This window comes from Oryctolagus cuniculus, chromosome 20 (assembly GCF_964237555.1).
Source record: "Oryctolagus cuniculus chromosome 20, mOryCun1.1, whole genome shotgun sequence".
NCBI lineage: Eukaryota > Metazoa > Chordata > Mammalia > Lagomorpha > Leporidae > Oryctolagus > Oryctolagus cuniculus.
Window position 1 is genome coordinate 17,558,026 of NC_091451.1, and position 22,504 is coordinate 17,580,529.

The 22,504-nt window shown below is 42.8% G+C and overlaps 2 protein-coding genes across 23 annotated transcripts in view; one reads left to right on the top strand and one right to left on the bottom strand.

The window, feature by feature from the left end:
• LOC108175891 (serine/threonine-protein kinase MARK2) overlaps positions 1 to 22,504 on the bottom strand; it is a 657,969-nt gene that overhangs the window by 286,094 nt on the left and 349,371 nt on the right. The window lies entirely within an intron of this gene.
• SIPA1L1 (signal induced proliferation associated 1 like 1) overlaps positions 1 to 22,504 on the top strand; it is a 429,087-nt gene that overhangs the window by 138,893 nt on the left and 267,690 nt on the right. For 14 of the 17 annotated variants that reach the window (XM_051826282.2, XM_051826275.2, XM_051826274.2 and 11 more), the window contains one exon: positions 22,273 to 22,459. The exons of the other annotated variants lie outside the window; for them this stretch is intronic. The gene's annotated coding sequence lies outside the window, so the exon portion shown is untranslated. The remainder of the gene's footprint in view (positions 1 to 22,272; positions 22,460 to 22,504) is intronic. 17 annotated transcript variants of the gene reach the window in all.

Genomic DNA, 22,504 nt, shown 5'->3' on the forward strand with positions numbered 1-22,504 from the left:
ATTTAATTTAATTTTTTATTTTATTTATTTATTTTGACAGGCAGAGTGGACAATGAGAGAGAGAGACAGAGAGAAAGGTCTTCCTTTGCCATTGGTTCACCCTTCTCCGGCACACCGCGCTGATCCGATGGCAGGAGCCAGGTGCTTCTTCTGGTCTCCCATGGGGTGCAGAGCCCAAGGACTTGGGCCATCCTCCACTGCACTCCCTGGCCACAGCAGAGAGCTGGCCTGGAAGAGGGGCAACTGGGACAGAATCCGGTGCCCCGACCGGGACTAGAACCCGGTGTGCCAGCGCCGCAAGGTGGAGGATAGCCTAGTGAGCCGTGGCGCCGGCTTTTTTTTTTTTTTTTTTTTTTTATCACCACCTTTTTTAGAAAGGACCTGTGTCATGAAATGCTGGTAATTTAGGGAAAAGACTTTTTCTTCAGGGAACAACAACAACAACAAAACCCCATATTTATTAGTAGCTCTGCTGTTCGTGTGTTTTGAAAGATAGCAATTCAGTTGACAGTGACAAACTTCCAATATGGTTTTAGCGTGTTAACTCCTGCGTGTAGACATTTGCTCTGCTTCTCATTCAGCCACCTTCCAAGCCAGTAGTCTAGAGCTAAAGTGAGAAGCTCCACTGACGATTCATGTGTGTTTGCATACAGATGAGTACCCCTGCAACTTCCCCTAGCGTTTTCCTTCTCCTTCCATGTCATGAAAAACTGTAAACAAAATAAAAGTTTCAGCTCATCAGTGTCCACGCCTAAAGAAAACTCACAGAAGTGGTACATGGAATGATGCTACATAAAGGGTCACGTGAGAGGTGAGGTAGGAGATTTCATAGTCCTGAAAGTGAATGAATGAATGTTTCACCGTAAAACAGACACATTTTAAATTGATTTTAGGGGCTGGCACTGTGGTATAGCAGGTAAAGCTGCTGCCTGCAGTGCTGGCTCAAGTCTCTGCTGCTCCACTTCCAATCCCGCTCTCTGCTATGGCCTGGGAAAGCAGTGGAGGATGTCCAGGGTCCTTGGGCTCCTGCACCCACATGGGAGACCTGGAAGAAGCTCCTGGCTCCTGGCTTCTGATCAGCACAGTTCCAGCCGTTGTGGTCATTTGGGGAGTGAACCATCAGATGGACGTTTCTCCCTCTCCCCCTCTCTCCTCCCTTCCCTCTCCCTTTCCCCTTCCCTAGCCTCTCTGTAAATCTGCGTTTCAAATAAATAAATCTTTAAAAAAATTAATTTTCACAGACTATTGGGCAAGTCTCATTTCCTTGCATTTGAGAACTGCTTGTATCTGCCATCACTTTGTAATCAGGTGTTCTTTTATAGGTATATGTTTGGTGAAGCAGTTAAGATACTACTTGGGGGGCTGGTGCCATGGCTCACTCGGTTAATCCTCTGCCTGCGGCGCCGGCATCCCGTATGGGTGCTGCGTTCTAGTCCCAGTTGCTCCTCTTGCAGTCCAGCTCTCTGCTGTGGCCTGGGAGGACAGTGGAGGATGGCCCAAGTGCTTGGGCCCCTGCACCCATATGGGAGACCAGGAGGAAGCACCTGCCTCTTGACTTTGGATCGGCGTAGCGCTGGCTGTGGTGACCATTTGGGGAGTGAACCAACGGAAGGAAGACCTTTCTCTCTTTCTCTCTCTCTATCACTCTGTGAAAATAAAAAAAAAAAATAAAATATTTTAAAAAAGACAGTACTTGGGACTCTCCTATCCCCTAGCAGGGTGCCTAGGTTCCAGATCCAGCTTTGGATCTGATTCAGCTTCCTGCTGATGCACATCGTGGGAAGCAGCAGATGATGGCTCAAGTACTTGGGTTCCTGTCACACGTATGAGGACCTGAATTGAGTTCCTGGCTCCTGGCTTTAGCCTAGGCTTGACTGTTGGACATTTTGGGAGCGGACCAGGAGATGGAAAGTCTTTGTCTCTCTGCCTTTCAAATAAAATGGAAATTAATAAACTGAAATTTTTGCAAAATATAGTGTGTGTATGTGTATTGGGCCATTATGGATAAAGGAAGCAACTGTTACAGGTAGCTCTGCCCCTCAACACAAAAATTGCGTTATGATGTTGTGTGTATGTTTATGTGGAAAGATTCTAAGGTCTATGGCTGTTATTTGGTATAAGAGAGTATGAAGGAAAGAGGTATAATAGTGTTTTAGATCTGGTTGTGTGTTCATTGTATAGATGGATAAATCACAGAGATCACATGGCTTGCTAAGGTCATACTGTTGTATAATGTTGGAGCTATTACTTAGTGTGGGGAGCATCTCGGACTAGACTAAGTTACTGGAATTAAGACTTATTCTATTCATCTGCTCTCCCACAATATGGCGCTGGGAGAGGAGTAAACAACTTCTACACAGCTGCCTCCAGTTCGACCAATAACCTGCAGGAGCTGATCCTGCTCCTGATTGGAGGAGAGCAGCGTACTCGGCATCTGGGTAGCAGAGTTGGGATTGGTGGAAGAGGACTATAAAGGAGGAGAGAGACAACATGCACCAGGAACATCTAAAGGGAACATCCAGATAACATCTGAGTAGCCCCTGAGAGAGCCAGCCGGCAGTGTGCCGCTCCCCTGCGGAAGTGGGGAAAGTGGCAGGGGGAGCCGCCCTTCCACGGAGGTGGAAGTGTTGGCAGCCAACCCGGGAAGGGCCGAGCAGACAAAAGAACAGCACAGGGTCCTGTGTCGTTCCTCCGCGAATGGGGGAGCGACACTTAGAGCTCTGAGTTTCTTGGGATTCAAAGGCATTTTTATGCTTTTGGGAGAAACTTCATAGTATTTGTTTATCCACTTGGGAAACTCAGAGTATTTTCTAATTTATTTATCTTCTGGATTTTGGATATTTAGAAAATTATGCTGCTGATGGAGTTTGAAGCTAGACTCTTGTCTGGACTTTCTTAAGCATGCTACCCAAGGAGGTTTTTCTAGAAGATACTGTAGAAAATCAAAACTTTGGGGGCTGGTGTTGTGGCATACTAGTTAAGCTGCTGCCTGCAGCACCGACATTCCATATGGGTGCTGGTTTGAGTCCCAGCTGTTCTGATTCTGATCCAGTTCCCTGCTGTTGCACATGGGAAGGCAGCAGAAGGTGGCCCAACGGCTTGGACCCCTGTACCCATGTGAGAGACTAGGAAGAAGCTTGTGGCTCCTGGCTTCAGCCTGGCCCAGCTCTGGCCATTGCGGCCATTTAGGGAGTGAACCAGTGGATGGAAAATCTCTGTCTCTCCCTCTCTCTGTAACTCTGTCTTTCAAATAAATAAAACAACTCTAAAAAAAGAAAATAAAAACTTTGTGAAAACTGGAGTTTTATTCTCTTCTTTGCAAAATAAGGAGATTTACTTTGAAAAACATTTTAATAGCCTCCTTACAAAGCATTTTTGAGAATCCTAGGTAGTTTCATCCTTTCAAGTATTTACTTTCCACTACTTAAGCCCAGTTTCTATTGTAAGAATTGCATCTTGGGCATCATTTTATTTCCTACAGCTCCTAGCACACAGTAAAATGTTTACAACATTAAATTGTAGACTTTTGTATCTAAAATGCTTTGCTCTGTTTTCCTACCCAAGTTCTCAATGAGAATTACTTGACCTCTCTATGTCCCCTGCTACTTTGCTCCTTGGCTTTACTGTAGCTAAAGATCAAAGGAAGTTCTTAGAAGACTTGTTTGGATATTTGGAATACAAAGTTTCTTCTAATCAGTAACTGAATCATTGGACCAAAACATATTACTTTTGGCTTTGGTTTGTTAAACTCTTAGCATGTGGTAGGTACTCTGTAGACTCTGAGTACAGAGTTGAGTTTTTTATGCCCTCTGCCCTTAAGGGCCTAAAATTGAGTAGGTGAGGCAGATGCATATATAGGTACAAGAATGGAAGTCTTTTTTAGAAATGGTGAGGTATAAATCAATTTGCTCTTTGCAGTGTATAGAAGGATAGGAATACATGGGTGATATAAGTTTAATTAAAAAGTGATTCATGGGGCTGGCACCGTGGCTCACTTGGTTAATCCTCTGCCTGTGACACTGGCATCCCATATGGGTGCCCGGTTCTAGTTCTGGTTGCTCCTCTTCCAGTCCAGTTCTCTGCTGTGGCCTGGGTAAGCAGTGGAGGATGGCCCAAGTGCTTGGGCCCCTGCACCCACATGGGAGACCTGGGAGAGTCACCTGCTCCTGGCTTCGGATCGGCACAGCGCCGGCCGGAGGGTCATTTGGTGGGTGAACCAACGAAAGGAAGACCTTTCTCTCTGTCTCTCTCACTGTCTAACTCTGTCAAGTAAATAAATAAATAAAAAATAAATAAAAAGATAAAAGAAGAAAAAGTAATTCATTTTTTAAAAATTAAATTTCATGTTCTAAAGTAGCTATTACATACCCATGAAATAAAAATGCCAAGGTTATACAATGAAACTAAATGATATAGATGGTATTTGAATTCTACCAGTTTTCCTGCTAGCATCCTTTTTATTTTCTAGGATGAAATCAAGAAATGCCACATTGCATTTATATGTATGCTTTATAAAATTTTATTTTTACACAAATGGTGGCATACTGTACTGTCATTGTGTGTCATTCCTGTTTATAGTTCTATCTTTTTTTTTTTTTTTTTTTTTTTTTTTTTGACAGGCAGAGTGGACAGTGAGAGAGAGAGACAGAGAGAAAGGTCTTCCTTTTGCCGTTGGTTCACCCTCCAATGGCCGCTGCGGCCGGCACACCGCGCTAATCCGATGGCAGGAGCCAGGAGCCAGGTGCTTTTCCTGGTCTCCCATGGGGTGCAGGGCCCAAGCACCTGGGCCATCCTCCACTGCACTCCCTGGCCACAGCAGAGAGCTGGCCTGGAAGAGGGGCAACTGGGACAGAATCCGGCGCCCCAACCGGGACTAGAACCCGGTGTGCCGGCGCCGCTAGGCGGAGGATTAGCCTAGTGAGCCGCGGCGCCGGCCCTATAGTTATATCTTATTACCCAGTGTCTTAATCATTGACTTTAAACTGTTTCTGATCATTTGATATTATTATAAATGTTACAGTAGCTATCTTTGAACTTGCAAGTCTGCAATTTATATAGAGGAATTTTCTGACTTGAAGAACCTATGTCTTTCTATCATGGATAGCTAAACCACCCTTCTTAGATATGATCCAACAACTTTGCACTCCCATCAGCATTATTGTACCTTTTCTTCCTCCTTGCCAGAAGTGTCTGATCCAACTTTTTGATCTTTGCCAGTTTCATGGAAGACAGTTGAATCTCATTCTGATTTATTGAGAATTTTTCTTGTTTAAATGAGGTTGAACATAAGATCATGTGCTTAACAGCAGTTTGCCTTTCTCTGGATTGACTCTTGGGATCATTTGCCCATTTATCTGTCTAGATAAGCTTTTTATATAAAAATGAAATTAGCACTTTGTGAAAGGGCTGGCATTTTTTTCCAGTGGGTTTATATTTTATTGTTTATGGTAACTTTTACTATGTATAATTTTTCATAATCACATTTATTAATATTTTTAAAAAGATTTATTTCATTTATTTGAAAGAATTATAGACGGAGGTAGAGACAAAGATCAATCTTCCATCTGCTAGTTCACTCCTCAAATGGGCAGAGCTGAGCCAATCTGAAGCCAGGAACCGAGAGCTTCCTCTGGACCTCCCATGTGGATGCAGGAACCCTCTGTTGCTTTCCCAGGCACATTAGCAGGGAGCTGGATCAGTAGTGGAGCAGCCAGGACTGGCACCCATATGGGATGGCGACACTGCAGGCCGGTGCCCTAACCCACTGCACCACAGCGCCGATCCCAACATTGATTAATGTTTTTCTTTGTGATTTGGGGGTTTTATGTCTGTCTTTGAAAAGTCTAACATGCTCCAAGATTATGAAACAGGTTTCCTGCTTTATTTTAATATTATTTGTGGTTTCTTTTATTAAGTGTTTAAGTTTTTTGGTCATTTTGACTTTTGACTTTTCTTTTGGTGTGAGTTGATACCCTGTTCTCTTTTCCATATGACTACACGGTTGTTCCAACACCATTTTTTTTTTTTTCACTGATTTTAGGTTTCACATTTTACCTTCCATCAAATTTTTTGAAGTTCTTTCAGAATTTTTGTTCTGTCTGTTGATTTGAGGACCTGTTCATAAGACAGTTTCCCACCTTGTTAATTATTGTGTGTTTATAACACTCCTGTCTGGCAGGCATTAAGGCTAGTCCTCTAGTTATTTTTCTTTTTCATAATTGCCCTAATTGTTCTTGCTCATTTATTTTCATGTATGAACTGTATATATAGCTTCTGAATTTGCAAAAGAACATCCTCTTAATCTTACTTTGATTGTGGTATCTTCACATTAATTTCATTTTTTTTAAATTGATCCCCTAACAATTTCTTTTGTATAGTTCAAATGTTTCTCAACTTCTAAGGTTCTTTAACAACTTTAGTTTAAAAAATTCATTACTGGTAGTACAGAGTTAGTTAACCATAATCTCACCTTCCTGTCACAACAAACGTTCCTGTTGTCATATAGCCTCTTCCGTTTCCCCTGTGCTTTCGGTAATGCTGAATCATTTCTTAGGATCTTGTATTTGATTGCTTCTTGGCCTTTTGCCTAAGATCAAGTGTAGGATCTTCTGTTTGATTATATATTCTGTTCTTAGTAGGGTACCATGAATACAACAGGTAAAAGTTTATAAAGAACTCATCCACACTCTGTGGGATCTTCCATGGAAAGTAATTTGGGATTCTATCTGTTAAAATGTAAAATGTCCCCAGGCTTGCCCTGTAACCCCATAGTTGAATTACTCGGCATCTACCACAAGGCAAACTTGTGTGTCTTAGTACCACTAGCACCTCTTGTTATCTCTTTTCCCTCTAGTTCTGCTAAAGAATATGTGAAACTTGGCAGAATTTGTTCATTGCTGATGCAGAGCACTTTTTGATTTTCCACCTTAGGTTTTAGTTTTAAAAATCCCCAGAACCTCTTCAACATAGTAATTCTTTAGACCAGTGTGTTAGTATCAGCTATATATAGTTTTTTCCTTTCAAACTTGACAAATCATCATCCTCAACTACCCCTAGTTCTGATTATTCCTCTCTTCTCCACTGAAAGTCACCATAATGAGCCCTGTTCCTGACTGCATTGTCCTTGATGAGTATGCCGGGGACAGAAGTGCTCAGTCCCCTGTGGCCCTCTTGTCCTGTTGAGCTCCTGACCAGGCACAGAGGTGAGGTCTCCAGCCGGGTTAGCAGCATCCTGTGCTCCTCCTTCCTTTTGGGACTGCAGCCTCCATGTCCCTGTTCCTGGAGTTCACATCCTCTCTACCTGCTGTATCTTTTCCATCTTTATTTCTGTTCCAGAGAATTTCTTTATTCGGTAAACATTTACACATGGTATGGTGAAGAGGACATGATTGCTTTAGTACCAAGTAGACTTGAACTAAAATTACATCAGAAAACAGAAAATTGCTTTTTGTAAACTTGGAGAAAAAGAATCCCCTTCATTTTCTCAGCATCAAGTGGAAGGGAGAAAGGAGGGAACTTTCCAGGAGGGAGTCTGGGAAATTCGCAGAGAAGTGGAAGTGGAATGCTTAAACCTGTAATTAGCTATGAGATTGGTGCCTGTTGGTGGGGGTCTTGCTCTCCTGTCTGTATGCAGCTCGCCTGCCTTCTCCTTGCATCAGTTGGGAAGCTGGGGGTTGGTTACTCTGGGAATTGATGGATACTGCTGGCAGTGGGAGAAGCCGATTTCTTGGAAATGATACAGAAATCAAAGGAGAGCGGGGTTCTCCCCCTACCCTGGCTTTCCTGCTTACTGTTCCTTGATTGGATTCCAGAACTTGATTTTAGCTTTGGGGAGAGCCCTTCCAAGAGCTTTCCTCTGACATCCTAAGGGAGGAGTGAGTGAGTGTCCCCCAATAAGACTTCACAGACTGGAGGAAGAGCACAAGAACCCCTGATGTGCCACATGAATTTCTGTTTTAGCAATGGCTTTTTGGGTTTCTCTGAGCTCAGAATTCACCCTCAGTTTGTTTTCTTTTTACACTTTCAGGGAATGTGCTGTGGACAGTGAGGGGAAATTGATGTTTAATTTCGGTATCACAATCTTTGCCTTTGCTTCATTGCCACTGCCCATCATGAAATAAAGGTGGGGTCGGGCTTGCAGTTTTTCCTCCTGTGGGTTTCCTGATTCTGGAATGTTGGAGATGGAAAACAGATGTTTTATAAGACAGTATCCACGTTGGAAAGCAGTGAGGTCAAAATATATTTTGAAAGTCAACTTTAATTAATTTGATTAATCAATAACTTAAAATTCTGCATCCCAATATGTGCTGGTTTATTTTTACAACTTCTCATGAGTGTGGAATGTAAGGGATCAGTTTTTCTAAGAAAAGTATTTGACTGTGGGAGAAAAGATTATTAAAATGTCACGGACATTATACAATCTGATGGGACAGAAAAAGCCTCCCTCCCACTCCTGCATTTTTAGTTTCAGTTCAGTGTTTGATTGTTTTACCACTAATGAAAACCTTATTCAGATAAAGCTCTGTTTTGGCTTTGAGAGATTTTTGTTGAATTCCTTGCCTAGCTGTGAGAAGGCTGTGTAGATCTATCCAACCCTTGACTTTGGGGTCTAGAGGTGATGAATCATGTGGCAGAGAAACCATGAAATGTTGAATTACCTCATGATTCGAATAATTAACTTTTAGAAGCTTTTACACTCTTTTCATTCATTTAATCTGGTCTGTGGGGAAATTGGCAGAGGAAGGATTGGGAAGGCTAATCACACAGAGACCTGGCCCTCTTGGAGCAGAAGTAAAATGGTGAAAACATGAAGATACAAGGGGAGGCTGTGGGAAAGTTAGAGATGAGTTGATGAGGTGTGAGGCAGTTCCAAGGTTAAGTGCCCTTCCTGAGGGATGCTGAAGAAGCCACCAGAGAGGAGGTGGCAGTCTAGTCCCTGGGACAGTGCGCTGACTCAGACATTTGATAGGTCACAGTTCTTAGGATTTGGATCAGAGTGTACGGAATAAGTAATGTTTCAGTAGGGATTTTTTAAAAAAATTAATTTTATTTATTTGAAAGGCAGAGTTAGTGAGATACCTTCTATCTGGTTTATTTTTCAAATGGCAGCCAAAGCCAGGAGCCTGGAACACCATCCAGTTCTCCCACATGGGTGACAGAAGCCCAAGTACTTGGGCCATCTTCTCCTGCTTTCCCAGGTGAATTATCAGGGTGTTGGGTCAGAAACAGAGCTGCTGGGACTTGAACCAGCACTTATATGGGATGCTAGCATTGCGCATGACAGTTTAACCTGCTGCACCACAATGGCAGTGCCTTCAGCAAGCATTTTCCCTTTGTTTCTCAGCCTCAGGATCTCTGAGTTCTCTGTTTTTTGCTTACATTTTCCTAATGTATTTATCTGCCGGGGGCCTACAGAATGCCACATTGTCTAGACTTGAGCTGTGCCAATGCGCCATTGGCAGAGGGATTTCTGATGGAAGAAGCAGATACCCCCTTGATGGGGAGGCACGCAGTCTGCGGTGGCTGCTAGTCCAGAGGAAGGGATGTGGGGGCCAGAGTCTGCACTGACTCTCTGGTCTGTTCTGCTGTGAGATAGATGCAGCTCCCCCCAGCTGACCAGTCAGAAAGTGGTTCATTGGGTTTATTTCCTTTTCGGAGGTCAGAGCCTGTGCAGGTCTTAGAATTGAGATCATGAACTCAGAGCATGGTGACCTTGCAAGGTGGTGATTATTTTCTCTAGGTTTAGAGTGAAGTTAGTGAGACCAAGTACTTTACTCAAGGCCTAGCCAGTATGTAACGGGGTTGAAATCTGAATGGTGCTCATTTCCAGAACTCAATGCTCTTTCCACAAAGAAAGTGCAGCCGAGGGAAATTCGGTAGAAGGGATGCTAGTGAACCCTCAGAGAGGCATCTCTTGAGTGAGCCAGAGTAGGGTGGATAGAATTTGGAGGTAAAGAACAGTGTTAGTGGACAGCTACTTAATGTACACAGAATGTATGAAGAAAGATACACTCAAAATACGGTGAGGAGTGTGCTCAGATGTTAAAAATAATTAGTTCAGTTTGCTGGAGTGATGGAGTGTGAAAATGCTATAGAGGAAACTGAATTTGAAAAATTGGGCTTTGGAGTGCTTCGTCAATGTAGGAATTGACAAACTATTGATGGTTTTGAGGCAGGTGATAGGATATGTTTTTTCATGCTGAACTTAAATTTTGCCTTTAGCTCCATCTTTCTTGAAACTGAAATTGTAAATTCTTTAAAAGATATGGTTAAGGAAAATTAAGATTCGACTTAAATTTCACTATTTAGGAAAAATTAAACCTAGTTGTTTTTTTACCGAGTTTAATTCTGATTGTGTCAATTTTCAGAATTTGTTAAGCTTAATGAGTTCATGGTCACAAAATGACTGGAAGCATGGTATTGTCATAAATATTTTTGTATGGGGGAATTTCTGCCATTTACTTTATAAATGAAGCCACTAAGACTGCCATAGATAAAGGTTATTTATGGCCTATTTCAGATCCAAAGTCTTGCATAAGACTGTTCCAGTGGGTCTTAAAGCTGGTGAAAGTAGAGTGGGGCCACTGTGTAGCCTTCCCCAGGCTAGCTTCCATCATTCAACAATGGAGCCAGCTCTGGCCAGACTTCCCAGTTGCTGCTATCCATGCATTATTGCCAAGAAGATCTCAACAGGTCCTGGTTGAACCTTTAGTCATGGAGATTATTTATAAAAATATAGCTATCATATTGCTATTTGGAGAGGATTAAACTTTCATACTTCTCAGTAAAAACTTTTCCATTATTATTATAAGGAGAAAATTTGTTCAAAACCAGTTTGGACTGATGGATAATGTTTTTTTTTTTTTTTTAAGATGTATTTATTTGAAAGGCAGATTACAGAGAGGGAGAGACAGAGAGTAGGAGTAGAAGTGGGAGGGAGGGAGGGAGGGAGGGAGGGAGAGAGAGAGAGAGAGAGAGGTCTTCCATCTGCTGGTTCACTCCCCAGAAGGCTGCAGTGGCCGGAGTTGGGCCAATCCAAAGTCAGGAGCTAGGAGCTTCTTCCTGGTCTTCTATGTGGATGTAGGGGCCCAAGCACTTGGGCCATCCTTCACTGCTTTCCCAGGCACATTAGCAGGGAGCTGGACTGGAGGTAGAACAGCCAGGACTCGAACCGGTGCTCATATGTGATGCCTGGGCTATGCCACAGCGCTGACCCCATTGTGGTTAAGGTTTTTTTTAGAAGATTTATTTATTTATTTGAAAGTGAGAGTTACATAGAGAGAAGAAGAGGCAGAGAATGAAAGGTCTTCCATCTGGTGGTTCACTCCGCAATTGGCCGCAATGGCCAGAGATGCGCGGATCCGAAACCAGGAGCCAGGAGCCTCCTCCGGGTCTCCCACGTGGGTACAGGGGCCCAAGGACTTGGGTCATCCTCTACTGCATTCCCAGGCACATTAGCAGAGAGCTGGATTGGAAATGGAGCAGCCGGGACCCGAACTGGTGCCCACTTAGGATGCTGGCACTGCAGGCGGCAGCTTTACCCACTACACCATAGTGCCGGCCCCTTGGTAAAGGTTTTTAAAATGCTTTTTTGATATTTTAAAATGTTAATAATGCTTGGAAATTCTTTTCAACCAAACAGAACAGAAATAGATAACAATGTGAAATCTTGTGGCTACTTTAAAAAATTCAGAACATGTAGTATTGACATTCTCTCCCTTTTGCTTCAGGAAGGGTCACTGTCCTAAATTAACACATCTGCTTTCAAGCCAAGATTTCATTTACTTGACTCAGAGCCCAGAGTGTAGATGGAAGTGCAAGAAGCTTCACCAAAATGAGGCAGAGTAATGAGATTTTTCTCCTCCCCTCTGGCAATTTCAAGTTTATTTTTCTAATTCTTATGATTACTTATAGAAAAAATGTTAACATTGAATAAAGAGAGAGTTGAACTAAATGGAGGAATTTTGTATAAATACTAAGCTTTTTTTTTAATTCCTGATACCACAATAGGAACATATGAGGAAAAGATGATTATCTGAAGGTTTGGTCACCCCAGTAGCATCTGTGTCTCTGTGACCCCCCCCACATCTCCTGATGAGAATGTAGCGTACTACAGGCATGTTGTACTTGGAGGTGGTTATTGCAGTAGACATCACTCATGTTGGAGCCAGGGACAGTAGAGGGTAGGAAGATGAATTTTGTGTTCATGGTGATTGAGTTCAGAGTCCTGAGATTTATTTATTTATTTATTTTTAAAAAGATTTATTTGATTTATTTGACAGGCAGAGTTACAGAGAGAGGTAGAGACAGAGAGAGAGAGGTCTTCCATCCACTGGTTCACTCCCCATATGGCTGCAACAGTCAGAGCTGCGCTGATTGGAAGCCAGGAGCTTCTTCCGGGTCTCCCACGCGGGTGCAGGGGCCCAAGGACTTGGGTCATCTTCTACTGCTTTCCCAGGCCATAGCAGAGAGCTGAATCAGAAATGGAGCAGCAGGACTCGAACCGGCACCCATATGGGATGCTGGCACTGCAGACGGCGGCTTTACCCACTATGCCACAGCACTGGCCCTGACATTTGGTTTTCGTACTGTAGTATAAGGCATTTCACAGTGCTATTCTGTGTCTGAAAATATTTAGCCTTTCCCAGTTCAATTTTTTAATTCTGCAGAGTCTGATGTGTAGGTGATTATTCAGTACATTATACAGAAGATATTCTGTGGTATTCTAGATATCGTTTGCCTTTTCTTATGAGAAAGTGATTTTTTAGGCTAATCAATGCATACATTTTGAAAATTTTCAGGGCCGGTGCTGTGACACAGTGGCACAGTGGGTTAACACCCTGGCCTGAAGTGTCGGCATCCCAAACCCAGCTGCTCCACTTCCCATCCAGCTCTCTGCTATGGCCTGGGAAAGCAGTGGAGGATGGTCCAAGTCCTTGGGCCCCTGCACCCAAGTGGGAGACCTGGAAGAAGCTCCTGGCTCCTGGATTTGGATTGGCACAGCTCCAGCCATTGCAGCCATCTGGGGAATGAGCCATCAGATGGAAGATGTCTCTCTCTCTCTCTGCCTCTCCTCTTTCTGTGTAGTTCTGACTTTCGAATAAATTAATAAATCTTTAAAAAAAGAAAATTTATCAAATTTAGTCATTTATAGAGAATTTTACCTTTTTATACTTGTTTGAATTTCTTTGTAATCCTTTTGAGGACTTCTGAATGAATATAAAATGAAATTGGTTTTCAAATGGAAACCACTTCCAGTTTGAAGTAGAGGAGGTTGCCAATTTTTAATGCACTTGAGAGACTTAACGTAGTAAGTCCTTTAGAAAACCAAGTGTGCATGCAAGAGTCTCTCTGGCTCCTTCTGTCATAACTGAACTTTTTTTCTTGACGATAACCAGCTTGTTTATGCTAAGCAGATTAAGCAGTATAATTTCTACCACGTAGAATTTAGACTTTTACTGAACCACAGAAGTATTGAATATGTATATATCTGTAGCACTAAGTGTAGCAACTCCTTCCTTAGGAAGAAAGTAAGTCAGTAAGGACAAAAAAAAAAAAAAAGAAGAAAGAAAGAAAAGAAATACCATGTAAAATAGAGGCATTCGTGGATATGTTTTTCTTCCTTTACCAGTTTCTGTCCAGACAATCCTGTTGTCCTTCAAACACTGTAGAACAAGACATTGTGAAGCTTAGATGACAGTGATGTTATAATGTTCCAGGTTTTAATATTCAGATACTTTGAACCCCGGAATTTAGTTTTGCCTATACTTAGCCAGATACATTAAGGGCAGAGTCACAAAATTCATGTTCCTGAAGTAATACCCTTTGGTACCCCATAGGTGCCCGGAGCCATTACAAACAGTGTGGGACAGCAGCCCTTCTTAGCTCTCTGTGGACACAAAGAACTATTTCTTGTACTTCAATGGGACCAGTATAAAATTCTCAAATTAGCATTCATTCTAGAAAAAGAAAAGTATGCCATTTAATACTTTCCTTGGGGTTCCAGGACAGTGTTTTGAATTCAAAGAAACTTGAGAAGAAAGTAGTAGAAAATTCCCAGACTCTCTTGGTCAGTGACTCTGGAATTTTGGAATTCATGCATTGGTTTTTCGTATACACATTTTCATGAACTTTCTGAAGATTTCTTGTGTAGGTACATACACATGCACATGAAGAGTCTTCAGAATGTTACTGGAAAATATGTATCATGAAAAACTTATGCATGGCTTTCATTTTTTGCATCAAAACAAACATTTTAATTCAGTTTCCACAAACTTGAAAAACTTATTATTTATATTTTCATTTACTTGAAAGGCAGAGATTTTCCATTTGCTAGTTCACTCCCCAAACACCTACAACAAAAATAGGCTGGGCTAGGCCAAAGCCAGGAGCCTGGATCTCAGTCCAAGTAGGAGGCAGGAACTCAAGTACTTGGAACTGTTAGGTACTGCCTCTTAGGGTGCATATCAGCAGGAAGCAGAAATCAGCAGTGGAGCCAGGACCGAAAGTCAGGTAATTAAATATGGTCTGTGTACCTCGCAAGTAGTGTCTTAACTACTCTGCCAGGTGCCCTCCCTGCATGACTGTTGAAGTATCCTCATAACCAAGTTGATGTGGCCCTTGGCACTGAAACCTGGTAGTAAAAGGGACTTCTTCTGTGCCTACAAGAGACAGTTCTGAAACATGGGGGGAAAACCTTCATCTCAGGATAGAGTACCTTGGCTAGAAGGCTAAGCCAGGTGTAAAATAAAATATTTGTGAACTTTCAAATTAGTATATATTTTATTTGGGGGTGAGAAAACTTGTTCATGTGAAATCATTAATGGAAAACAGCATTCACTCTCATTACTTAATTGACAGTTTTTACTTCAAGGTTAGTAAGAAAATTGATTTGGTAAACTGAAAATCTGAGTAGGAGCATTTGGCTTCTGGTATCCGAATAAGGGAGAGAAGGGGAAAAAGGAGCAACTCTGTTCTTCCAAAAGCTAGCTTTTTCCCTTTAGGGACAGTAGTTGTTGATCAATATGTATTCCATATATTAAACACGGTAATCTTTTATCTTTTCTTGGCGTACTCTTCTGGTTGTTGTAGCCATTGTTCCAAAGTAAGTAATGAAGATTTTAGATAACTTGATTGTTTTCCATGCCTTTTTTCACTTTAAAAGGTTCCTTTTTACCAATTAAATAAGCTTTTGAAGAAAATACAGTGTTTCTGATTATTAACATTTTATTATATTTCTCTTTTCTATGCATGTGGTTTTCTAAAAATATTATAATCATATTTACATTTTATATTCTTTTTATGTTTAGCATAAGTGTATGAATATTTTCCATTGCATTTAAATAATCTTTAAAAATACCATTTCCAGTGGCTCTGTAATGCTGTATCCTATCATACATTGAGCTTCATTGGATTTTTTGTGTGTGTCTGCGTTATTATGTGAATGATGATTTTCTTAGGGTAATTATCTAGAAATGTTTGAATGTGTTTGTTTGTTGCTTCTTCAGATACTCCTTTGAGACGTTGAGGACTAACTATTGCCTTTTCCTTCTCCTCATAGTAAATTGTGTTTGACAGTATGGACAGTTAGGGGCCAGCGCCGCTGCCCAATAGGCTAATCCTCCGCCTGTGGCACTGGCACCCCGGGTTCTAGTCCCGGTCGGGGCGCCGGATTCTGTCCCGGTTGCTCCCCTTCCAGTCCAGCTCTCTGCTATGGCCTGGGAAGGCAGTGGAGGATGGCCCAAGTGCTTGGGCCCTGCACCCGCATGGGAGACCAGGAGGAAGCACCTGACTCCTGGCTTCAGATCAGCGCAGTGGGCCAGCTGCAGCGGCCATTGGGGAGTGAACCAATGGAAAAGGAAGACCTTTCTCTCTGTCTCTCTCTCTCACTGTCTAACTCTGCCTGTCAAAATAAATTTGAAAAAAAAAAAAAAAAAAAAGTATGGACAGTTAGTGAAGTGGTAGCCTCTGCTCAGATAACCACACAGGGCGGTAGCTGTGTGCTGGGACCTGACAACACTGAGCACAGATTAAGGCAGTGCCAGAGGCACTTGTCTGTGAGTGTCTGAAGTTGCAGAAGCCTGGATCAGAAACCTCACCTTCTCTTGACCTTTGTATTGGTATTGTAGTGAAAGGATAGATCCTAGGCCATAAACAGAATAAAGCTTGAGAATCACTTCATTCAAATGTTCATGACCTAAATGAAAGGCATTTTAGATCTGTTCTGCTGTATTTCCCATGGTGCCCCAAGCTAGCCTGCGGTGCTATGATGTTTGTGGGGTTTTCACCACACTTCGGAGTTGCTTTTAGGAAAACCGTGACAAACACTTGCCCTATTCTGCTGATACAAGACTCCAGGTGTGGGATATGCTGTCACTAGATTTTATTTTTTATTTATTTCTTTAGGTTTTACTTTTTATTCAGCTTCTTTGGGATTTTAACAAAAATCACATGACTGTTTATTGTTCCTGTTATAGTGCCAGACACAATACTCTTTGAATGTTCATGGCTATTTGACGCAAGGTTCACTATGAAAGTTTACTGTGCTCCAGGGTTTGTGGAGACAGTGTATGATGTTAGCTGTGCGTTCTCTTGTGGCTTCCAGAACAGCCCTATAAGGAGGGAGGTGGCTTAGGTGAGGGAGGCCAAGGAGCTCATCCAGCAGGCCTCAGCGGTCGAGTTGCTGGTACTGTCCTCCTCTCTCAGTGCTTATCCATTTATTCCCCTCCCCTCCCCTCCCCTCCCCTCCCCTCCCCTCCCCTCCCCTCCCCTCCCAGGTAGCTCTTTCTAATAGCCTGTGTTTCAGCTCCAGTCACAAAGAAGAAAACGTGTCGCTAGTGGAAATGTAGCTGTGTGCTCTGGGCAGAGTGCCCTCACCATCAGAGGATGCTTGCGCTGAGAGTCAGCCCTCTTTTCCACAGTAGGAATAGTTCTGGTTAGTGCAAGCCTGAGGATGAGTGACCTTCTTGGTTGTTGAAGCCAAAGGGATGTCTGTCTGCTCCTAGGTAGCTCTCTGGCTCGCTGAAGCCGTTACAGATGACCTAATCAGACAGGAAGGCATCAGGGAAGGCACATTATACTTCTGGCTTCAGTTCTCCATGCTGATGCATTTGATTGCCCGAGGCAGTAAACAGGAGTGGGCTTTTCTTTTTCCCTCAACAAATGAAATGACATTAGTTCTCAGGGGAATTGAGATTATGGGCAGAATGGCACCTGGTGATTACCTGACTCCTGAGCTCTGTTGAGAGCTGAATGCACCTTTGCTCTTTTGAGGTCCCCAGGACTGAGTGTTAGTCACAGGCTACCCTGCTGGGGATAGGCAAGTCTCTAGGTACTTACTTTTGTTCAGATAACAGAGCACATTGAAATCATGATGATTTTAACAGAAACCTATGAACTTATCTATGGAGGGGCCATCAAAAGTTCATGGAAAATATGTGTTAGGAAAAACTGTGCATGCATTTCAAAAAATCTTGTACCAAAATAATCTTATCTTTTAGTTTCATTTTCCACAAACTTTTAAGTATCTTTGTATTTAATTCTCTTAGGTACTAAAAATTATTTTACTAGCAGACATGATCATAGATTATATCTATATATCTGTGATACAAGATCAGAACTGCTGTTTCAGGTGTGGAGGTGGACTGGAGGAAATGCATTGGCTAAGCATATTTTTTTGGTGTGTGTATGTGTGGGTCGTTTCTTGCTGCTGCTGTTTGTTCTGCTGTGTGTGCTTTGCTGATACAGGTGACAGGTGCCAGAAGGTTGAAGGAAAATACATGGTAGAAAAATCTTGGGGAAGGGCATTTGGTGCAGCAGTTAAGTCATTGCTTCGGATGCCCACGTCCTGTATTCTAGGGGCTGCGTTTGTGTCCTGGCTCCTCCACTTTCAATACAGCTTCCTCCTAATGTGCACTGGAGACAGCAGTGTTGCCTCAAGTACTTGGGTCTCTGCCACCCACAAGAGAGACCACGATTGAGTTCTTAACTCCTGGTTCCAGCTTGACCCAGCCTTGGCTGTTGTAGGCATTTTGGAATGAACTGGTGTATAGAGTCCTTGTCTGCTATTATTTGATATGAAAATAAATAATTTTAAATGTATCTTTTTAAAAAAGTTTATTTTATTTGAAAAGCAGAGTTAGAGAAAGGCAGGGAGGGGCAGAGAGAGAGAGAGAGAGCGAGCAAGCGAGCTTCCATTAGCTGGTTCACTCCCCAGATGGCTGCAATGGTTGGAGCTGCATCAATCTGAAGCCAGGAGCCAGGAGCTTCTTCCAGGTCTGTCACGTGGGTGCAAGGGCCCAAGGACTTGGGCCATCTTCTGCTTTCTCAGAGAGTTGGATTGGAAGTGGAGCTGCTGGGACTTGAACTGGCGCCCATATGGGATGCTGGTGCTGCAGGCAGCAGCTTTATCCTTGATGCTACAGTACCTGCCCCTTAAATGTATCTTAAAATTGAGAAAATTCAGGGCTTGTGCTGTGGTATAACTGGTAAAGCCATTGCCTGCAGTGCTAGCATCTCATATGGGCATTGGTTCCAGTCCTGGCTGCTCTACTTCTGATCCAGCTTCTCGGTAATGTGCCTGGGAAAGCAGTGGAAGATGTCTCATATGGGAGACCTGGATGAAGCTCCTGGCTCCTGGCTTTGAACTGGCCCTGCCTCAGCCATTGTAACCATTTGGGGATTGAACCAGCAAATGGAAGATTCTCTCTCTTTTTTTTCACTCTCTCTCTCTGCCTCTGCCCCCTCCCCCCGTAACTACTTTTCAAATAAATAAATAAATCTTCAAAAAATTGAGAAAATTCTGTCCCACAGATTTACTTTGTTCTCTGATTCAATAAGAAGACATTTTATTTACTTGAAAGGCAAAGAGAACTTCGTTGCACTGGTTCACTCTCCAGATGACTGCAGCAGCCTAGACCACGCCGAAGCCAGGAGCTAAGAACTTACTCCAAAACTCTGATTTGTGTGCAGGGACTCAACAATTTGAGCCAAGGTTGGCAGTCTGGAGTGGAGCTAGGACCCACACCAGTCACTTTGATATGTGATGCCAAGTGGCTGAAGTGGTATCTTAACTGCTGTGCCAAACACCCACCCCTATGTATTTTTTAAATTATATATAAGAAATACTTTAACTTTTTTTCTTGCAAATTAAAAAGGTAGCATGTATAGAAGAGCAGTAGATCTTTTTACTTTTGATAAAATTTTCCCATGCTTAACACATGTATGTAATCATCAAAATTAGAACATTACAACATTCTAGAAACTCTTCTTGTCCTCTCCCATTTTACCCCCTTCCCCTGAGCCCCCTACTGCCAGAGGTACGCACTGTTGTGACATAGGTCACCACAGATTTGTTTTGTTTGATTTTGTACTTTATAAAAAAGAAATAGTGTATCATCTTTCATCTGGCTTCTTTTGCTCTGTGTAATATTTGAGGTACTCATATTTTTGTGAATAGCCACATAGTGAATGTTTTGTGTGGTTTACGTCTCCCTGATTGCTAGTGGGAGTTCACACTTTGTTCTGAAGCGCTTCCCTCCTGGGAAAATCTTGCATTGTTAAAACATAGTGCTTTTTTTTTTTTCTTTTTTCTTTTTTTTGACTGATGTGTGCTAGTTTGACTTCATTTCAGTATTTTCAGAAATTCTTACTTTCCCCTGGCATTGAGGATATAGTGTACACCAATTTCAATTTGCCAGCCCCTCCATTGATTCTTCTCTATCACTAGAGTGGGGTAGTCACTAATGGAAGTTGTCATGCAACTGAATTTCACTCAATGACTGCCTAATTTACTATGATGTTCTGGTCCATTCTAGTGAATGATTGAAATTGTGAAATATAGCAAATTATCTATCCATTTTCCATTGTGACTAATTAAGATGTTGGTCAAAATTCAATTGAAGAAATCCAGAAGGAAAGTGGTTTAGTGCATTAATTGTCTTTAGACCTGTTTGCCAAGAATTATTCATCCCTGTAACTGTGATTCAAAGGACTCTCACTGCAGAATAGAAAATTATAGGTAAATTTAATGCATGTAGAATGTGCATTTGCAAATTAAGTCTGGCAGCCGGCACTGTGACGGAGCTGGTTAATTCACTGCCTACAACCCTGGTATCCCATTTGGGCAGTGGTTCAAGTCCCTGCTGCTCCACTTTGATTACAGCTCCCTGCTAATCCACCTGAGAAAAGCAGCAGAAGATGGCCCAAGTCCTTGCGCCTTTGTACCCACATGGAAGACCCAGATGAAACTCCTGGAATCAGCTTGACGCAGCCCTTGGTCATGTGGCCATTTGGGGAGTGAACCAGCAGATGAAAGATCTCTTTCTTTCCCTCTCTCTCTATAACTCGTGCCTTTCAAACAAATAAATAGATCCTTTAAAAAGAACTAAGTCTGAATCTAATAGCTAAATGGAATATTTGTTGAAGGATTTTAATCTTGAAGTCTAGTTTTAGATTTTAATATTAAATTTTCTTTGATCATGAAATAAAACCAAGAGATCCTTAAATTTTTGAGTGATAGATTTTTTTTTAAAGATTTAGTCATTTATTTGAAAGGCAGAATTACAGAGACAGAGAGGGACAGACAGAAAGAGAGGGGTCTTCCATCTGCTGGTTCACTTCCCAAATGACTGCAGCAGCTGGGACAGGGCTGGTCTGAAGCCAGGAGACAGGAACCTCTTCTGGGTCTCTTTCGTGGGTGCAGGGGCCCCAAAGACTTGAGCCATCTTCTGCTGCCTTAGCAGGAAGCTGGATTGGAAGTGGAGCAGCCGGGACTTGAACAAGTGCCCATATGGGATACTAGAGTTGCAGGCAGCGATTTAACCATATGGGATGCCGGCACGCCGTAGGCTGCAGCTTTACCCACAACATCGCAGTGCTGGTCCCAAGTTACAGATCTTAAAAGAGGACTTGGTAGCAGATCTTGAGTCTGAAGTCTTGGAGTAGTATGGAGACTGAGCAAGTTCTGTGTTCCCAGACCTAGTGTCGGGCCTTGTTGTACATGTGCTTACAGCACAGTAAGGTAGGCAGTGTTGTTATCTTTTTTTGAATGGGGAAATTGAGGCCAAAAAGTTTAAAGGAGGTCCCATAATTAGAAAGTTTAAGAACTTTCTGGTTTAAAATAACTCTCTGTGAACGCTTTTGACATCTTGGGTGCCATTCATACATAAAAATGGAGTGGTAGCTGTTGACCCTCAGATTGAATACAGGGAGAGTTGTGTGGAGAGAGTTGTCTTAGAGTCACACTTTCTTGGGTTCAGCGAACATTCTCAAGCAAGCATTCTGATTAAATACATTATCAGTGAATATATTACCAGCGGCAGCTGATGACGTTAGAGAAACTTGGCCCTAACTGCAATCTTGAAAAACAGCAAAAGCATACATAGAATAGTGTCTGTCTTGAGCCCGCTGGCCCCTAAATGTGGCAGAGATCTAGCATGTGTAAGAAGATAACCTTAACGCAAGATAGAAGGGGAAACTGGGGGCTGGCGCCGTGGCTCACTTGGTTAATTCTCTGCTTGCGGCGCCGGCACCCCAGGTTCTAGTCCCCGTCGGGGCGCCGGATTCTGCACCAGTTGCTCCTCTTCCAGTCCGGCTCTCTGCTGTGGCCCGGGAAGGCAGTGGAGGATGGCCCAAGTGCTTGGGTCCTGCATCCGCATGGGGAACCAGGCGGAGGCTCCTGGCCTCGGGTTGGCGTAGCTCCGGCTGTGGTGGCCATTTAGGGGGTGAGCCAACGGAAGGAAGACCTTTCTCTCTGTCTCTCTCTCACTAACTCTGTCAAATAAATTAAAAAAAAAAGGGGAGAGGGGAACGGACATGAGGCAGGTACAAGCAGAATGCCACAGGAATTCATAGAAGTGGAGCCGATTTTTCAAGAGAAACCTATGAGGAAATGCTTGCTGGGGGAGGAATTCCTGGGACAGTCCTTGAAAGAGGGCTGGAATATGGACACTCAGAAATCGATATCTGGATGGTGGCAAGGCACTCTTAGAGAGTGAATCAATACCCACATCCGACTAGGACAACAAATAAAATGCAAGGAGAACCTTACCTGTCACAAGCAAAGTGGGGTGTGTTGTTAAACCACAACTTTGCAGATGAAGATCAGACAGAGACTACATCACGAGGGCCCGTTTAGCTCTGGAACTGTCTACCTGCTGTCACCTCAGTTAGTCCCTTTACCTTGATGTGGAGGTTCCAGATGATGTGCTGGGTGAGACAGGACACACCCTGCTGCATCCCTAACCCATCTTCATGGATTCTCTTCTCCTGCAGAGATTGCCCTGTTGCCACACGGAGACTTGCCAGGGCCAGTGCAGAATAAGAACTTGCTGGATCCTTCACAAGGAAGCCTGCTGGCGAAAGGTGGAATGAGTAGAACAAGTCCGTGTTTTAACTACACACAAGTGCTTGTTGAGGTAGTGGCAGCCTGTCCTGGAAAGTCATTATAGTGTAACCTCAGGTAAGAGGAACTGAGTGTGTGGTTTTGTAAGTTTACTTGGAAAAT